The 16994-nt window shown below is 37.4% G+C and overlaps 1 protein-coding gene across 3 annotated transcripts in view; it reads right to left on the reverse strand.

Annotated features, from left to right (window-relative positions):
* Nucleotides 1-16994, reverse strand: part of LOC106072563 (uncharacterized) — an 87365-nt gene that overhangs the window by 43194 nt on the left and 27177 nt on the right. Inside the window, exon 2 of one of the 3 annotated variants that reach the window (XM_056045734.1) lies at nucleotides 13813-13996. The exons of the other annotated variants lie outside the window; for them this stretch is intronic. The gene's annotated coding sequence lies outside the window, so the exon portion shown is untranslated. The remainder of the gene's footprint in view (nucleotides 1-13812; nucleotides 13997-16994) is intronic. 3 annotated transcript variants of the gene reach the window in all.

Here is a 16994-nt window from a genome sequence, read left to right on the forward strand (position 1 = left end):
AGAATGATATGGCTATCAGTGTGAATTTTACCGTAATCGGTTTGTACAAGCATTTAAAACAAAATGGAGTGGGGGGGGGGAACGAGTTGAATTCAAACACATGGCTCACGCCTCCTCAAGCCGACATTCTAATCACTCTACTAGTGAGCTGATGATGACAATAGAACATCGTATAGTTATATATATTGTCTGATTCAAACTTACTTTAAAGCGGGACTAATCCAGCTTATACCACCACTTCAGTCTAGCATAATTTCATTTCCTTGTTCGATATAACAAAATAAATAATTAATTACCAATAGTTCATTAACTCATTGGTTAATTTTTTTAATTGATTCTTGTCTTGCCAGGTAAATGGAATTTCGGCTTGATCCGAGATTGGGTGTGGGAGAAATAACGTGTACACAGTTTGACAGACAGAGTCACTTGATATAAGCTTTGTTTAAAAAAAAAAGGAATCGCAAAAACATAATCCTGAGAAGAAGAAAAAGTTTCAAACTTTGACACTCATACATAACAGCCAAACTGAGATGTCTTCAATTGACTGCGTCAGTAAAATGTTGATATTGAAATGTTATTGTTTGGACTAAAATATGTTGTTGATCTCGCGCTTCACATTCGCCCCCTTTATGTGTATCAGCTCTCCATCTGCTTGATCACGTCATCTCACTAGTACTGTTAGTGGACTCGTTCAAGCAACTCGTTCCATGCTTGAACGGCACTCAGGCTTTCCAACGTGAAGATTTTATCTACCGCTACTTTCCAGACATCAAAATAAGGGGCGGCCAATTTGATGTATTTATCGGCCGCTGGCCCTGGCAACACATGTTGACAACTATGACAAACAAATGTCTATCTTTCCTTTGGAGTCTCAAGTCTGGGAAGGAGATAATCACCGGCCTGGTCCACGAGAAGCAGGACAAAGGTGCTCCTTCATTCCGTTAAGGTGGGAAGGACCCAGTAGCGCTCAACTCATTATCAGTTGTTTGACTTTCTGTAGCGCTCACTCGAGTCTAAGGAATAGAAGGAGGAGGGGAGGTGTAGATGTTTTACAAATAATAAAGACGCATTTATGTGAACACGAGTTGTACTTCTAGACATTAGACTCTGCATATGTATGTATATATATTTATATGTGATCCTAGGAATATGTAGACAACGCGTGAAACCCATTGTCACACACTCTACTTTCATTTGACCTAGCCCAATCAAAAAACATATATATATCGCTGGATGACAGGAGATGGGAGCGGGCAGGGTTTGAACCCGGGACCATCGATAAATCCAAACGACAGTCCAGAGCGTAAACCGCACGACCAGGCAGCATATATATATATATATATATATATATATATATATATATATATATATATAAATATATATATATATAAGCCAATAGCGTGTCCCTGTGTGCTGTAACTGTTGTGTGTGTGTTTTAGACTAAGCACTATATGCACGGAAATCAACACTTGTCATCTTCAAGAGTCGGAGAGGTGGGGGGGGGGGGGGAACAAGGACACGAGTGCTCACACTAGCTCTACAATTCAATGAGGCCAGCAGGCGCTATTCAACCAGTAACGAATGAGACAGTATCTTAACACACACAAAAAACAAAACAGAATTAATTAGCGCCCTGGCTGTATGAACAGGGGAACAACAACTTCCTTCATCTTTTCCTGCTATTTTTAAACCAATTCTTCTCCAGCCTCCAGCCCCGCCCGATGTAGAGAGGAAGATAGTGACTTGAGCTTTATATAGAGTGAAGGCAAGAAAGATGGGAGCCACTGAGTGAAGTCTTGCACGTGACACAGGAACACAAAGAGAAGGACAGTGGACCATCCCAACAATGAACAGTGGGACTTCTGGAGCACAAGTCTAGCATTATGTTTTGTACAACAATGGAAGCGGTCCAAGTCCATTCAAAGTCTAGCCATTCAAATCTTCTATTAAGTATTGTGAACAAGAACACACTAATTGCGGTAGTGCTTGGGTTCATATCTTTGATTTGCTCGTGAATTGTATCTAAATTTAGAAAAGTCAAAATGATCAACGCCATGAGTGTAGAAAATGTAGAGCATTTAGCGTGAAGCGTTGCCTTGGCCCCCAATGAACTGAATCTAGCGCATTGACTCTAGCATAGTGGACACAATGCTGAGGCACGGACATCTCTATTTATTTCTTAAACAACTTACAGTTGACCTGATCAAGAAGACTAGATATAAAATAAAGTGAAATTCTCCACTAATGCAATGTATAGAGCACAGTAGCCATAAGACGAGTCAAAGTATTTTTTATTTTTAAAGTAACAAAGTGAGTTCATGTTACACACAACTCATAGGTGCCCCCTCTGAGTCTGTAAAAACGCACATTTTGTTTAATACAAACTTAGAAGTGATTGAATTGAAAACAGACACCTCTCATAAACCAATATAAGCATTGTATATACACTATTTATACGTGTGTGCATACAAAATGCATACACCTAATTTTAAATACAAAAGTGTTCGCTTTCAAAAACCTTTTAAACGTAGATATTGAGACTATAAACATATTTGGAACCCAACGAAGAACGACATAGAAATCAAATATACAGAGCTACAAAATAGTACGAAACTAAACTGTGTAACAAGAGTTGTCTTTTTCATTTCTGTTAAAATGGCATCAATGTTGTCATGTGACTCAACGTGTCAAGAGCACACGACTGAAAGAGGTCAGAATACATAATAGAAGCCCAAGGGAGCTAAAAACAAGAACAAACTTTGCCCTCGCAGTAAGAAGAATCTAGATATTTCCAGATGTACTCCGAGATGGCAGAGTATAGTAAAGTGCAAAAGTGAGAAGTCTGTCTTTTACTTATTGTTTTTCATGTTAACACTATCTCTGTTCATGTAGTATTTTAATAGGTTTATATTATGTTTTTATACTAGAAGAATCGTATCTATTCTACAATTACAATGTATGTTAGAATGTTCTAAAGAGGATCTATGTTAATGTAATATCACTGCAAGAAATCTCCAGCATAAGTTTGGAAATTGTGTCCCTTGAATTGCGTCACCACACAGCGCAAGCGTCACAAATGTATTTTCCTTAAGTGTGTGCATATTGAATGTTCCAAACAGAAGAGTACACTTTTCCAGGAGCAGAAATAACATGTGAAGCTATTCCCAGCTGGAGGATGACGACACTGTCATGAAATGGTTAATCACACCTTTAGTTTAGCACATTCCTTGCGCATACTTTACCTTGTTTTACATTTATAATATATATGTATGTGTGTGTGGCACAGTGAGTTGATGTGTGTATATGTGTATATATGTAACAATGGCATCAAAATACCAAAAGTCTCCGCTGCATCTTAATGAATGGGGGGCGAACTTGGATTTTTAAATGTAGTTTTGTCTAAAGATCTGAATGTGATAGACGGACCAACAGAAAGCACAAAAACAATAGGCTTTCCCTAGGAGGCAACTACAACCAGTGCTTGTGAGTAAGTTGCAAGGCCTGTCAGAAGATTGGTTCTTCGCTTCCCTTCTGTCAGTCACAGTCACGACAAGGGGAGGCAATCCGGTCCATGTTTCTAAACGTCCCCCCCCCCCCCCCACTTGTTCTAGAGCCGAGTCTAGAATTACAAACAAACAACTAATTATCCTGCCAAGTGGAGCGGCACTTGCATTGTCACCGCTGGAGGAGGGCACTTGTTCAAAGCCACGCTACTGACCAACAGACTTACTGGACGAAATGGGCGGCAGTTCCCTTTATTCGTTCTTTGTCTACACTCGCTGTGCAATATATAAGTATGCATGTTTGGTTCTGTGTGTGTGTGTGTATAGCTAAGTATGAGGTGAAATACTTTGAGATGCTAGACCACATCTAATGACATGTCTTTGTGACCTATAGTAACTAGAGGTACTGGAAGAAACAAAAAATCAAAAAACAAAGAGAAAGCCTTATTCGTGATAGAAAGACGAAGGCTTAGGTAAGATAACAAAGATTCAAAGTTGAAAAACAAAGAAAGTTTTTTTAATGCTTTAAAAATAAACAAAGCTTATATTAAGCATAGTTGTATCATTTAGTTTGGATCAGTCATATAGTTAAATTTGCAATAGATTTAGACTAACAAGAAAAAAAAAGCATTTATAAAAATTAAAAAAAAAGCATTCTCTGGCTTCTCAAACCAACACGGTAACCACTTTGCTAGCTTATGAACATGGAAGATTGTAGAGTTATCTATTCTTTCTATAGTCTCGACCTATTTTTCAGGTTTGTTTTCACTAAGACTCAGATGACGATGTTTAAATGGGACTAATTCAGCTTATACCACCACTTAAGTCAAGTAGACATTCTTTCCCTTGTTCGAGATACCAAACAAAATAAATTACCAATAGTTAATTAAATAATTGGTTAATTTATTTTGATTGATTCTTGTGCTCTCAGGTAAAAGAAATAGTTGTGAAAAAATTCAGCTTGATTCGAGATTGGGTGCGGCAGAAATAACGTACAAACTTTTTTACCAGACAGACAGACAGAGTGAGTAAGTTTTGTAAAAAGAAATTAAGAAGGATTAAAAAAAAAAAACCAACAAGTCTAAGAAATCAGGTAGACTAAGAGAAGTTAGACAAAGGGAAGACGAAAGGGCAGTAAAGACACCATGTATAGGAAATAAGACAACGTCTGTGTGTGTGTGTGTTCTACTTGTCGGACGGTCACTCCAGCAAGAAGTCCAATGTTCCTACGCTATAACTTCACACATGATAACACTTAGTCCAATGTTCCTACGCTATAACTTCACACATGATAACACTTAGTCCAATGTTCCTACGCTATAACTTCACACATGATAACACTTAGTCCAATGTTCAGGCTCCCTTCCCCTCCTTCCCCAGACTCACTATACAGGAAGTAGTGACAATTAAGCAACGTGAAAGTGATAGCCCGTCCAAGTGAGCACAATTAACAATTTTAGCAAATGTCATCACTATCAAATGTCACATCGACACGTGTTTATCCATCCTCTCATCGCTTAGGCTGCAATGTTGTATCCCACAAGTCAGTAAGACACAGTTGACATACATCGCAAACCCGTACACGGCGTCTTCTTCCAAATAGAAATCCAATTCATCTGAATAGGACGGAAGTTTCTATAGGGTCCTAGGTCTGCCCAGAGTTTAGTGGCTCGGCTAGAGGCGACTAGACCAAAGGGAAACTGTCTACAGGTGAAGGATATGAAATAAATGAGAAGATGATGACACGTTGATACATGAGAAAACAATAGACGCAGTGGTTTCTATGAGAACTGAATGTAGCCCTAGCACATTTCAGCCTGGAACCTATTCGATGATTTAATGTATGCACATAAATATATACACACACTTTTTTATTTCTTATATATACGCCGATCAAGTCCATCCCAAACGGCCTGCTGTCCCATCCATTCTTAACTTTATTTGACTTGAACTCTTCTTACTAGGAGAAATGGTGCGCTGTAGACGCCAATAGAATGAATTTCTGAAGTTCACACTGAACCTGCTGTCTGAGCCTACAGACGCCTTACTTAAATGGGGGTCCCTATTAAAAGTTTGAGAAACACTGATTATAAACCTAAGACAGAACCGTTCTCATTCACGACTCTGGCTTACAGACTTAGAGACACCAGACTAAAACTGTCATTGTAAACGACCATAACTTTAGTCCAGAGTTAAACTGTAATTGGAATTACCCTAACTTTAATCCAATTCTAAAATGTCCGGTAGACTTCGTATGTCATTTTAACGAATTGCATGCAATTTATACCAGGTTTACTGACCTCTCAAGGTCAGCCTGAACTACAACAGCGTGCAATGTTTGTTTTTTTTGTGGTTCACAAACTAAAAGAAGTAGGACAGTGAAAGCGTACACTAACCTCCACAGCACAGGGAGAAATGAAGAGAATAAAAAAAAAAGTATGAAACAAAACATGGAGCGCACTAAACAAAAAAGTAGAAAATCAATTGTAGACTAAAAAAGAGTGGAACCCATTTCTCTTCTCTTCCAAACTGTCCGAGCTTGGTGAACGAAGACATAGACTTCTCTTTTCTTTATTTAGTTCCTTCTACCTCCTTCTCCTTGGTATGTTGGATTGGTCATAAGACTTGACCAATAGACTAGTTAGTGAGATGCGGGCTTTTAGTTTTTTTTCTCTGTTCACAGTAATGGAAGCCTGGTCGCGTGATCTAAGCCGTTTGTTGTTGCTCCAGTTTTTCTTGGGGTGGGTTCAAATACTATACTGCTGCCAGAAAGCTTGGAACGTTACGTTTTTTAATCAAACGAGCCCAAGTCGACAGAAAGTGAAGTGAAATTCAATGAGAGTCTATACAAAGTCAACAGAAAGTGAAGTGAAATTGAATGAGAGTCTATACAAAGTCAACAGAAAGTGAAGTGAAATTGAATGAGAGTCTATACAAAGTCAACAGAAAGTGAAGTGAAATTGAATGAGAGTCTATACAAAGTCAACAGAAAGTGAAGTGAAATTGAATGAGAGTCTATAGAAAGTCAACAGAAAGTGAAGTGAAATTGAATGAGAGTCTATAGAAAGTCGACAGAAAGTGAAGTGAAATTGAATGAGAGTCTATACAAAGTCAACAGAAAGTGAAGTGAAATTGAATGAGAGTCTATACAAAGTCAACAGAAAGTGAAGTGAAATTGAATGAGAGTCTATACAAAGTCAACAGAAAGTGAAGTGAAATTCAATGAGAGTCTATACAAAGTCAACAGAAAGTGAAGTGAAATTCAATGAGAGTCTAACATTCTGACACTGGGTACGGATAGGAGAAAGATCACTAGCTGCCTAGTTAGACCTTTCAGCAAGAGACACAAAAATTGTACAACTTTTCAAAATAGTGGTTAAATGTTTGTTTGTTGATACACAAAATCAAGTTAAGGTTTAGGTCATTCAAAGGACAGTTAAAGCTAACTCATGTCAATTCCAACTGATTTCATCTCTCTTTGGGACACAATCGTACCTAGATCTGCAGGTAGACAGCATCAATCACAGAGATATCAATTAAATCTTGCTAGCCTTGACAGTGGATTTTTATGTTTTGTATATAGTCAACTTAAAATGACAATATGTATACAGAATTAATTAGAAAAAAAAAAGAATGATTAATTTGAGGTATCTGAAGCAAAATCTAAAGAAGTATTTAAGTATAAAACCACGAACACGTCTGCTGAATATTTCCATGAGAAGCATATCTCATACTTCTGCACAAACACTCTATGACCAAACTGTGGGCGACTCACGAAGTTTAAACGTATTTGAACTTCTTCCTTGTTGCCACGCATCAGATGAGCTCTCTAGTTGTCCAATTACTCTGTGATCTAAAACCTAGCAGCAATAGTTGGCGTGACTGGTTCAACCAGGGACAACCTTAAACTAGAGCGCCATCAAAGGTCAAAGGTGACACGATAACTACAGCTCGAACGTTGATGCGAACATTGAAAGATAACTCGTGACAGACGACAATACCGCAGAGAATGAAATTAAAAAAAAAGGTAAAAGCGGGAGAAGTAAGAAGCACAAACCAACGAAACAAACAAAAAAAGACCAGACAGAGCATTATTAAAGCACGAGAGATAGCCCACGTATTGGTTTCCTCGTTTCATTTTTTCTGCCGTGACTCGTGCACAATTTCCTTGAAACAAAAAAAAATGCGTATTAAAAAATTGTATTTAAAGCTGTCTAGTTGTCTGTTGATGTATATACCAACCTGTCATTTTTCAGTCCATGGGAAGTGTGCATCTACGGTACATCAGATCTCGCACATCTAGTTAGAATTACTTTGGTTAGGGTTGGTTTTCTTCTTTCATTGACTTAATAAATACATCTGTTTACTATTTATGTCTACTTGGTTTAACTGAATTGGTAGAGAGCACCTGGCAGTATCCGAAAGGGATGCGGCAAAATATGTAGGTCACAGATGGGACTACGTAGCCACGTGAAATATTGCACTCCTCATTAACCTTCGGACTCGAAATCTTTATTATTATTATTTTATGATTATTTATAAGTAATTAAATCTATTCTGTATTTACATCTACTCTGTATTAAAATCATTCTATCTAATCAAAAAAATTGCTAGCTTGTAAGGTATATGACATCTATAGGCCTATCTATAAAAAGAATCCGTCGAATGGGGGCTCAGTTCCAACAAGACACCAGCGTGAATCTCCCCCTGGGGCCATCGCGACTCGTGTGACTGCTCACTCAAAGGTCGTCTCCTCTTTCATTACACACTTCTAATGTGTCCACGTAGGCACAGAGTAGCAGACGAGCTGATGTCAGCGAGACAGGTCTCTAGACATTGCAACCAAAAGGTCAATAACTGATGACAGTGCCACTCTTGACTTATTCACTAGACAGTCTTTGGGGAGCTCATTACAAAGTATTTATAACATCGTAGAAAGTTTACGTTCAAAGCCTTGTTTAAACTAGTGATACCATAGACACATTGATAATACAGAAACATCTACCTCTAGTGATACTACAGACACATTTATCTCTCGAGATATCACACACATATACCTCTAGTAATACCACAGACACATCTATCTCTAGTGATACTACAGACACACCTTGTCAGTCATACACCAAGTGAAGGCCCCAGCTCTCGACTATTTCCAGATTGAAATGATTTACACAGACATTTCCTAGTCCACATTATCTTTACGTTACGTTAAAACCCACTCACATAAAATAAACATTTGTTTTAAATCTTTAAAAAAAACCAAGCTTCTACGAAATGTACTTGTAGCCATTTGTTGTGGATCAGTTATGTCATTCAGTGTGTAATAGATCTAGACCAACAACAAGACATCTGTGCAGTTAGTAATATTTTTACCAATTGATTATTCTTTCCCAAATACCAAATAAAAAATTAATTACTAATAGTTAATTAATTGATTGGTTAATTATTTTTTTTTATTCTTTTTGATCCGAGATTGGGTGTCGGAGAAATAACGTGTACAATCTTTTTACCAGACAGAAATTGTGAGTTCATATAAGATTTGAAAAAAAAATTGTTTACAGCAGCAGACAACACAGTATTGAAGTATTCACACAACACAACCAGTTCTCTACTGACTGAGTACATTTTAAAACCTGGCAAACCAAAAACACTTTTTCAATAAATAATCTGAAAAAACAACAACACATTTTTCCAATACCTCTATGCAAGACAGAATTTCATGGAAGTTGGAAGGTGGAACCTGGAGGCTGATCTCAAAAACGTCACTAACGACTTACTAGCTCATAGCCACACAGTTTGAGCGTTATAATTTTTCAAAGTTAAAAAAAATAATAATTTAAATTTGGCTAGAGAAATAGGCCTAGATCTAGATCTAGCATCTGTTTTTAAAGGACTATTGCATTTTTGAAAGGACTATAGCTTTCGAGAATTTAATCCATTAATATTCGGGAAATTTTAGCGCATCGTCTTCTAAGTCTAGATTGAAGGCCTATCATTGGAATATTCTAAATGTACTAGATCTATACATTCACTTAACCAGGATTCTTTCTCGAGTGGAATGGAGCTGGTTACACAAAATGTTCCTTTATTTTATAATCTAACATTCATTAGTCATTAAAAGAAAAACCATCGTTCTATAAGTTGTTTTAAACTATGCAAAGGGTTACAAAAATAGTTTCTATTCAAAAGTCTTTCTACTTTCTTCATTGATTTACTAATTTACATAGCTGGGGTAGGAAGAAGAGATTGAAACAAAGACAATCAGAGGCAGTAGTGACTAGAGACATTTTCCTAGATCAACTGGATGTTTACAGCCCTACTTAAGTCCAGCAGCAAGTACCCATTGACTGTGTTCAGTTAATTAGGAATGAAAAAGAAATTGGAAAAAAAAATGAACTACTGGTTACTTTAAAACAACAGAACTACGGGTTACTTTAAAACAACAGAACTACGGGTTACTTTAAAACAACAGAACTACGGGTTATTTTAAAACAACAGAACTAAGGGTTATTTTAAAACAACAGAACTACGGGTTACTTTAAAAAAAAAAACAGAACTACGGGTTACTTTAAAACAACAGAACTACGGGTTACTTTAAAACAACAGAACTACGGGTTACTTTAAAACAACAGAACTACGGGTTACTTTAAAACAACAGAACTACGGGTTACTTTAAAACAACAGAACTAAGGGTTATTTTAAAACAACAGAACTACGGGTTACTTTAAAAAAAAAAACAGAACTACGGGTTACTTTAAAAAAACAGAACTACGGGTTACTTTAAAACAACAGAACTACGGGTTACTTTAAAACAACAGAACTACGGGTTACTTTAAAACAACAGAACTACGGGTTACTTTAAAACAACAGAACTACGGGTTACTTTAAAACAACAGAACTACGGGTTACTTTAAAACAACAGAACTACGGGTTACTTTAAAACAACAGAACTACGGGTTACTTTAAAACAACAGAACTACGGGTTACTTTAAAACAACAGAACTACGGGTTACTTTAAAACAACAGAACTACGGGTTACTTTAAAACAACAGAACTACGGGTTACTTTAAAACAACAGAACTACGGGTTATTTTAAAACAACAGAACTACGGGTTACTTTAAAACAACAGAACTACGGGTTACTTTAAAACAACAGAACTACGGGTTATTTTAAAACAACAGAACTACGGGTTACTTTAAAACAACAGAACTACGGGTTACTTTAAAACAACAGAACTACGGGTTATTTTAAAACAACAGAACTACGGGTTACTTTAAAACAACAGAACTACGGGTTACTTTAAAACAACAGAACTACGGGTTACTTTAAAACAACAGAACTACGGGTTACTTTAAAACAACAGAACTACGGGTTACTTTAAAACAACAGAACTACGGGTTACTTTAAAACAACAGAACTACGGGTTATTTTAAAACAACAGAACTACGGGTTACTTTAAAACAACAGAACTACGGGTTACTTTAAAACAACAGAACTACGGGTTACTTTAAAACAACAGAACTACGGGTTACTTTAAAACAACAGAACTACGGGTTACTTTAAAACAACAGAACTACGGGTTACTTTAAAACAACAGAACTACGGGTTACTTTAAAACAACAGAACTACGGGTTACTTTAAAACAACAGAACTACGGGTTACTTTAAAACAACAGAACTACGGGTTACTTTAAAACAACAGAACTACGGGTTACTTTAAAACAACAGAACTACGGGTTACTTTAAAACAACAGAACTACGGGTTACTTTCTATTTTTACCCCTTACTCCCTCCCAATGTTTTCAAACGTCCAGCAAATGTCCGCGCGTGAAAAGCGGTGGGGAAGGTTTCAGAAATATTAATAACAAAAGTTGTTTTTGATGCAAATCTACGTTCAACTAAATACGCATTCTGAGATATGGAAGAGTGCAGTATGTCTTATCTATAGAATCGCCAAAGTGAAAGACAAGCTGAAGCTTGTGTGAAAGTTCTCGCAAAAACACCATGATGAATGGCTGAATAAATAAACACCGGCCTCAAGAGTTACACAAAGACTCGTTTTTGACAACACACCAAAATTAAAAGCAGAGCATTCAGATTTGTACATTTAACTTGAGCTTTGGGTTTTTCTTACTCATTGCTTCATGTTTAAACATTTTTAGTATGATTTAAATTCTGCACTTGATATTTGTAATCGCTCCTTAGTTTTCATATTTCATTTCTGGTTTCAGATCGAAATCCAGTGATAAAAATGTTTTTAGACCTTATGATGGCATCAATATCGTTGTAAAAAAAAAATTGATCATTTGAAGTCTGGGAACAATTGAAAATTCCCTAAAACGATTTTTAAAAAGTCTACTAAACAATACATCCCTATAGCCAAACAGAACAGAAGACTTGAACTGAATACTTTATTAAAGGCAACAGGGAAAAGTATTGCCCTTAGATTGAGACCTATTAAGTACAAAAAGAAAAACAAATGACATGTACTTTAAGGTAAATTTAAGACTTGATACAACTTACAACCAAACACAAATGAATACAAATAATAATGATGATAATAACGAAGAAAAAGAAAAACTCGTTCTTTTTTTAAGATTTCTTTTTAAATTTAGAATTTTGAAACCAAGATGAAAACCAATCAACTGAAAATCTGAGGTTTTTAAATGTGGAGTGGGGAGGGGATCTGCACGTGACATACAGACTGACGGTCAGGAAAACCAGACACAAAACTAATAGCGGCATTAGCCTAAAACAAAATGTAAAAGCGAAGATTGCACACTTGTATACAGTCCTTAGGGTGGGAGAGATGAGAAAAAGTCAATCCTAAAAAGAACGTCGTTGTTTGAGTCCAATACAACGCAAGACTCTCATGAGTAGAATGAAAGTGTATGTGATGGTTGACCCCCATGGGCCCCAGTTCTAAGCACTTCATGGGAATGTAACAGACTTCAATACAAGCTCATTGCATGTCTGTGGCCTCCTGCCTATCCTAAGGCCACTAACTCTGTACTCCAGACATGAGAATCGTTTGTGACGGCCCAAAAGAAGGGAGCCTTATCACTCCCTTACATTATCGACCCTGCTCCCTTGGCTACTGACTCCCCACTCACACCCAAACTAGGTGAACTTAATGTGACGTCCATCGTCAGCACGTGCACGGCAGACGTTTGGCTATTGATCCCGTTTGTGCTGAGGTCAGCAACGGGAAAACGTGTGACCAGACTGGCCATGACCTACCAGATGGTGTCTGGGATGTCCTGTGTTATGTCAAACACTTGACTATCATAGTGACATGTCAGGCAGGCTTCACAATCGAAAACGTCTAAACTAAAAGAAGGGGCACACAGTCAAATATGGACACTGACTGAATAGAACGGCGACACCTGCAGTAGCACTGACGGACCGTAGATCATCAGACAGTCGAAAAGACCGCTAAAACAGAAGATATAGATAGAAAGTCAATCAGACAAATATGTAGGTAGACAGTCGAAAAAACAGAAGATGTTGATAGAAGGTCAACCATGTAGATAGGTAGGTAGAAAGGCAGGTAGACAGGCAAGCAAACAGGCTGGTAGGTAGGTAGGTAGGTAGGTAGACAGGCAAGTTGATAGTGTAATTTGGATAAACACAGCGAAGTTTCTAGCCTACATTTCACCCAAAAAATTGAGTTAATCGTAAGGATTTAGTATCTAGGTCCCCAAAGGTCCAACTGAAGATACAGGAAGCCAAGTGATACCGCTTAATAGCCTGCGTCTTCTGCTTGGGGGAAAGGAGTCAGTCCATAACATGCCAATAAAGACAGCAGAATTGACAAATACACTTTCAATTGTCTACACTCTAACAGACAACGTGCATAGTTTCCTATGAAATGTATTTGTTTTTCAAGAGAATGTCAAGATCTCATGAAAGAACCCCTCCAAAAGTTAACAGGAAAAGGAAATAATGCAACTTTTGAGCTACTAATGAATACAATTAGAATGATAGCCTGAGCCTTGTCATGAGAAACTCGACAAAAAAAACACTTTCTTCGAGATTCCCTTCTTTATGAATCAGTGCTGGATTGACCTATACGCAAACTTAGCTAGAGCTTAGTGGGGCCCACGACCACCCAATAAATGTCCGAATGCAAGATCACATATGCTTAAATATATATACAATCTTTTTTTTTAATCAAATGCCCATAATTTTGATGTTATACGGGGATTCCCCTTGAATTCTTCTGCGTTGCCCTGCTATAAGCTAGCATGCGCAGGATCTTTAGGTGAGCCGGCAGACAATATTTCTTTTATTTAGTCTATAGGCCTACCAGTCACAGTGTGTTTGCTTTCATTGCTATTGAGCGGTCCACATCGTCCACATCGTGTTCACCACTGCTTCCTACCAACAACACATAGCACTTCGGTCTTGGCTAACAGGGCTTAGATGAGGACAACATGTCTGTGCTAGGCTCGAGTTGTTTCAGTAGGGAACTTTCGGACATTGCGTAACAGCTAAGAGAGGAGGAGATATAAAAATGTGTTTTGATTTTGTTACATCGTAGGGGTCTGAAGATTTGTTACTCAAGAAAACAAAAAATAGTCCAATGAAATAGCATGTACAGTGGTCCCTTGACATTCGCGGGTACGACTTTCGAGAGAGGGCTGTACCACGGGTTGAAAACACAAATAATGAAGAAAAAACAACTAGTCTGTGCATTTGTAGTTATGTCACTTTCGGAAAGCTTACTCGAACATGTGGCTAGAATACTTCGACTAATGGTCAGCAGGCAGTGGATAGACTCTTGGTCACATAAAAAGGACTTTGAAACCTTCATGGTATGTTTGCATACCAACAAGCAAAGTCTTTGTAGTGAGTAACTTGATATGGTTTTGACTAACACATACAACCACACAATGGAGTGGCGTCACTATGTGTCATACTAATGGTCTCAGCTCTTAACCTTGATCAGTTTTGCAGTCTCCATGTTGAGACAGCCATTGAGTGTAGAGAAAGTCTATGACATACAATTGAATAAGGAGGAAAAAAACGTTCATATTAATCTTTAGCCTACACTCGAGTGACATCTTAGTACAGCTAATGATATTGGATGTACTACTTCAACAGCAGTTCTCAAATTGTGTTCTCTCTAGAGCCTTTTTGTTGTAGTTCAGCACCCCACACACACACAAACAATTTTTATTGAATGTGTAACTAATATGATCCTCAGGATGAAAATGGTTGAGTACCACCCAAGTCAAGCTGTTTTTTCCAACTTTTCAACTGAATTTAGAAAGTTGTTTTTAAAAATAGTGCTACTTCAGAAAGTTGTAAATATGCGTTATAACAATCTCTTTGCCTCTCGAATATGTGTCCTTTTGTTTTCAATATATTTTCTACTTTTAACGATCTAAACGGTGCGGACGGATGGACAGACAGGACACACAAAGCTAATAGCAGTTCTTCCCCTTTCAGAGGCCGCTAGAATGTTTCATCATGATCTATTGTTATTTATGATCACTCCTGTGAAAGCTACAATGTAGGTGTAGGTAAGATTGACCTACTAGGGCTCTTACAAGTTTGCGTGTAGCATAATCTCCCTTCGTCAACTTGCTTAAAAAATGATAAATAAATATTTAAAATACTTTTGTACACACAAAAAAAAAGGCAGATCTTGTTTATTTCTTTCACTATGCCACGAGTCTGGATGAAAGTTCAGACCAGAAAAAGAAAGCAGCCAGTCTCCTGGATGTGGGACGTTTGATGGCAAGAACTAAAACATGCAATCAGCACGCGCGTTGCCACTAAACACTTTGTTCAACATTCAATGAACTGTAGACACGAACTAAAGACAAGCAAATGAAAGGCAACTATTGGTAACAACAATTTCAGGAATTAATGATATAACATTCTGACTTGTAGCAATTTGTTAAATGCAATAGAACGCAGGGAGGAGAGAAGGGACACTATCAAATGTATTTCTTCTAGACATACCGGCGCCCTGCACGCCCTGCCATGTAGGGTGTCGACTGGAGACACCATACAAGTGATAATTTACAACCACACACGTCAAGAAGTTTCTCAATTTCTAGAGAACAATCCCCCCCCCCCGTTTTTTTTCGGGGGGGGGGGGCGAAACTTCCAGGAGGCTTCTCAAAGCTTGCGGAGTACGTCACAATTGTTGCCTAGCTACCCGGGAATTCTTAATATATAGTTTTGGCATCTACTGATAGAATTAAAGAAAGTTTACAAAATTGGCTGGCCCGATACATGAACTGATCCCAAGATAAACATGGATGATTCGCCGAAAAAATATATTTAAAATAATATTTTGTTTTTAATGTATAAGGTCTACATTTAAAAAAATGTTATTTTAAACTTATGCTGATGATTTAAAATTTGGATGGGGTCTTGTCTACATTAAAAAAAAAGCAAGAAAAACGAAGTGTAATTGTATTAATTAGTTTGTATCATTCATGTAATTAAATTTGTAATAATTGTAGACCAGCAACAATATATCTGTGCGATTAAAAATATGTTTACCCATTGTTTTTGTTTAGCGCTCATTCATGCTTTTAGCTATCTCACTACGCTATGAGAGAGAAAGGAAGTAATATCTGGGTGAATTCTACAGTAATCGCTTTTTAAAAGCATTTATAAAAATTTTTAAAAAAAGGGGGAAAGACCTGAGTTCGAACTCATGGCTCAAGACTCCTCACGCCGACACGCTATCCACTCTGCTAGTGAGGTTCTATGAAAATAAAAGATTGTATAGTTATCTATTGTTTGTTTCCAAATTACTTTAAAGCGGCGACCTATAAAGGGGACTAATTAGGCTATACCACCACTTCAGTCAATTACAATTTCTTTCCCTTGTTTGAGATACCAAACAAAATAATTAATTACCAATAGTTAATTAACTAATTGGGTAAAAAAAAAAATTGATTCTTGTGTTGAAAGGTAAAAGAAGTAATTGTGCAAAAGTTCAGCTTGATCCGAGAATGGGTGTGGGAGAAATAACGTGCACAAACTTTTGACCAGACAGAGTGAGCTGATATAAGCTATGTAATGGTACTCTAAAACGCTGGAGGATTAAAATGTGTATGAGGTCCTGTCTAACATGTCTACATTTCAAAAATGATGCTCTAAAACTTAAGCTGATGATTTACAAATTAGAAGGGCGGGTCATGTCGAACTCGAAGTTGTACGTTACAAGTACAACACGGGCACGCTGAGTGCTAATTAATAGGACGCTTGTACTTTAGTGGACGTTAATTATTACCCTAAATTGTACAGTCAAATGTGCTAAAGAATACAAGACTGAGAACCGGTGTCACAGCCTTAAACAAATTAACCCAAGTTTCAAGACCCTAACGTGCGTGTCATTATCCTGGCGTCTATCTAGAAAAGTTCTAAACAAAAGAAAAACTTTGGGGCAATTTCAAAATGACAAATTTTACTAAATGAGAACTGATTGTAATGACAATGTCCGCACTACGGAGCGCATCAAGT

The sequence above is a fragment of the Biomphalaria glabrata genome, chromosome 11 (genome assembly GCF_947242115.1).
Source record: "Biomphalaria glabrata chromosome 11, xgBioGlab47.1, whole genome shotgun sequence".
Lineage (NCBI taxonomy): Eukaryota > Metazoa > Mollusca > Gastropoda > Planorbidae > Biomphalaria > Biomphalaria glabrata.